This window comes from Olea europaea, unplaced genomic scaffold, assembly GCF_002742605.1.
Source record: "Olea europaea var. sylvestris unplaced genomic scaffold, O_europaea_v1 scaffold766, whole genome shotgun sequence".
In the NCBI taxonomy this organism is placed as follows: domain Eukaryota; kingdom Viridiplantae; phylum Streptophyta; class Magnoliopsida; order Lamiales; family Oleaceae; genus Olea; species Olea europaea.
The window spans coordinates 149,684-153,486 of NW_019266076.1; the positions used below are offsets into that span (position 1 = coordinate 149,684).

General features: G+C 32.8%; 2 long non-coding RNA genes across 2 annotated transcripts; both read right to left on the reverse strand.

The window, feature by feature from the left end:
- Nucleotides 1-680: 680 nt before the first annotated feature.
- LOC111391222 lies at nucleotides 681-1,867 on the reverse strand. Its single transcript, XR_002702084.1, has 2 exons — nucleotides 1,153-1,867; nucleotides 681-1,053 (listed from the first exon to the last, which is right to left on the reverse strand). It is a non-coding gene; the product is annotated as an uncharacterized LOC111391222 (long non-coding RNA).
- A 391-nt stretch (nucleotides 1,868-2,258) lies between these two features.
- On the reverse strand, nucleotides 2,259-3,571 carry LOC111391223. The gene is made up of 3 exons (XR_002702085.1): nucleotides 3,336-3,571; nucleotides 2,817-2,853; nucleotides 2,259-2,594 (listed from the first exon to the last, which is right to left on the reverse strand). It is a non-coding gene; the product is annotated as an uncharacterized LOC111391223 (long non-coding RNA).
- Between the last annotated feature and the right edge of the window lie 232 nt (nucleotides 3,572-3,803).

Here is a 3,803-nt window from a genome sequence, read left to right on the forward strand (position 1 = left end):
ACAAAAAAATTTTGTAGCTGAATTTGTGGGGCAAACATCAATGGGATAGATAAAAGACGACAATTTTTTGAAATTCATGAACTAAAGTTTTTCTCTATGAATCTTTTGGAGACGATTACAATTCATCTAGTAACCCCCCCCCCCCCCCCCCCCCAAAATCATTTGTTTGCTAAAGTTAGTTTTGGCCCACGAAATGATTTTGTGGGCCCATGGTACAAATTATGTTATGGACTAAATCGTGCTTTTCCCTACAAATAAATTTTTATATGAAAAGTATTTATATGCTAATATATACATATTTGTCCCAACAATTAAAAATTTGCAGCAACATGATACAAATTATTTTGTAGGCTGAGCCCCTCTCTCTCCAACAATTTTTTCAAGTGGAAAATCATATATGTAGGCAATTATTTGTCTCAACAATGAAAGAATTCGTAGGAAAAATTAATTTCATTAATTTTATTTGTTATTTAGATTCTATTAATTTTTGTAAACCTTATTCAAAATAATATAAAGATGCAAAAATAAAATAAATTAATTAAGATATTTAGTGTCAATCAATGTATAGTTGAATCCAAAATATTCCACCAAACATAAATAAAAATCATTCACTAATTATGGTTACATCTAAATGTAAAAAGAGTACAACAACCATACATTGTATATATTGTTATGCAACTAAAAAAAATATAATTCTCATTATCATGAATTAGATATGCTGTTGATCCTCATTAAAGCTGTGTTCATCATCAAAGTTATTCTATTCGCACTTAGTAGCATCATCTTCCTCATTAGCATTATCCACCATTGACATTGGTATAAAAAATGATACAGAAAAGTCGGGAACTTTACCACATATATAGCTAATGTATAGAATAATGCCAAGAATGCAATGTAGAATTGAATTATTTTTCAACAACCTTTAGCTTGTTTTGCATCCTTTGCGCCATCTTCATCTAGCTGCATTGGCTATGCGTACATTGGAAGAAGTTGTATCAATGTCTTGAAGGTAACCATCTCTCAACCCACGAATTTGACGTTTAGGCTTCTTACCTAGAATATACATCATGATATTAAGTCTACTCTGATTAGCAAATTCTTTGATCTACATGTGGCAGTATTATTGCAGATGGGTAATCAATTCTTGTGTACCTTGTAATTTTATGAACCCATCAAATACAAGCCCAATGGAATGATGAGGTAATTTGAAACTTTCTCCTCTTATGTAAAATTCACCGTTGACCATTCAGCAACTAGCACTCTCAAATCTTGCATTGACATTTTATCGAACAACTGAGAAAGAAAGAACTTGGCTAGAATGATAACACTTTCCTGCAGCCAATGGAGTCAATCTTCTAACAATAGCGGAGATTCACTGTGCTTGAAGGACTACTCGCAAGCAGTGATATACTTTACCAATAAAATGTTGTGATCATTTAGAAAGAAAATAGCACGTGTCATTAGTTAAAACGCGTCAAATTGAAGAAATGTCCAATTCCACTACATATTGTTGCATCAAAGGGATGAAAAACAACGTAATTCACCTAAAATATTGGAGTTCAACAAGCAACAAAAGTGAGCAACAGAACTGAAAAGGTTCTTCAATCTAGAAAAAATGACAGTATCGTCATGCCTGCCAAAAGAAACCTTCTACTGTTGGATCAGATCCAACTGCAGCAAGTATCTTTTCTTTTTCAATGAAAAAGTGGAGTACCACATTATGTGATAATATCACAGATGTAAGGCTTTCCTGCAAATACTTCATTGATGTAGGAGGATTCGAGTCGAGTGATACTGATTTGTCAGATAGCATGATGATGGCGTTGAGATACCATGAGATGGCGGATCAGCGCAAAGATGGAAAGTGAATCGCCATTATTTCCTTAATTGGGGGAATTTGACGCATATTTGGTAATTTGGTCATAACTTTGGCTACGGTTATCGAAATCGCTATTATAACCCCAGCCCGAAAAGCTCTATTCGACGCACACGTCGTGGTCATCCAGCTATGCCCAGTGGATGTCAATTTTGTGCCCAAAATCCACTATTTTCCTTTCCAAAATTTAATTTTAAGTTATTTTTTACTATTTCTGGTAATATTTTGTTTCCCTTTTTCCATATGTTAGAAAATTCGAATTGAGCCAAATTTTTGGCAACTTACTTCTTTTACTTAATATTTTATTTTGGTATAATTTTGGGATTTTTCCATTTTTGGTAATTTTCCCATAATTTCGTATTTCGCAGCTATTTAACTCGACTTGTGGGTTAATTTTGAACATCCGGCATTATTAATAATATTGAGTTGAATTCAGAGTATTTTATCTGGTTTTTTGGACATTTTCTGTCGTTCTTTTCTTGCGAATCATCTGCTACAACAAGCCAATAGGATAATCACTATCCTACTCGGCATCATTCATACAAGCCCAAAGTTGAAGAACGTTAAAGTAAATGACAAACATATTTACCTGGAGAGCATCATGAGGGTAGTTCATCTCTTTTTCTTCCAATAAATCAATCTTCTCAAAATTATGACCATCTCAACCAAATGATTGAACACCGAGTATGTATTTGTCTAGTTTTCCCACACACAGTACCTATAAGTATTCAGTTTGAAATTATTAAGCAAGTCAAAATAATGGATCAATAATACACCTATCACCCTCTTCATGTGAAGGGAGACAACAATATTATTGTCTATAAATGTATCTGATTCTATTGATGAAGATTAAGAATCTTATTGAGAGAGAAAATTATTATCCACTTTCACAAATGCTATTTCCTACTCTTAATAACAAAGATTAGAAGCAGTCTATTACCAGGGAGCCTTACTTTCTGGCTAAACCTTTAAGGAAGCTGTTAATTGTGAAAAAAAAATAAAACAGAGTTAAATACACAGCCAGGTCCCGCAATGAAGATGTCAAATTTATTGCTGGATGTGAACTCATGCATGCCTAGTGCAAATATTGGCAACCCAATTTCAAGGTGCAGCCAAGTGAACAACGAAGCTAATCTTAGTCTTTAAGCGCATTGCATATGCCAAAACAATTTCACATGATTCACAGATGAATCATCAATACCACGATTTCTACCAAGTGCTAACTATAGGTAATGCTAATAAACATGAAATTTTGGCACACCACAAGTTTTTATATATAATTAAAATAATGGTACGGATTAAAAAACCGATGCAGTTGACTGATAAACTTATATTCAAAAACAACTTCATACTTATCTGCTTTTCCATTGCAAGAAATTGAAAAAGTATATCACAAAATTTAAGATTATTACTTATATTATCTACACAATTTATGAATAAATAGGATTAATGGGCATACCTTGACAACGGCTCGAAGAAGAACTCAAAATTTGTAGTAGATTCATGGACAAACGTTGGGATTGCAACCACAGTATTTACCAGAAAAATTGAGGTTAAACAAATTGGAACTAGTTTTCGCAACCACCGATCAATGAAGTTAAAGTGGCGAAGTGGGAAGAAAATTTTGGTGAAAAATCTTTGGAGGCAACAGTTTAGGATAGGAATTGTGTGGGTACGTGGGTTTTACATTTATCTTTTCTCTTTTTCTTTTCAATTATATACAAATGAAAATCAGATTGATTTTTTTATTTTTTTTGCTAATTATTAGCCTACAAACAAGTTAAATATTTTTATCAGAAAAAGATATTTATTGTCAGGAAAAAATATAAATTTTGTGGGCACAAGTCTTCCCAATAAAAAAAATTGAAGCAAATCATAGCCATACGAGATTTTTTTTTTTTTGTGTGGAAAAGTGATCTCTGTAGAC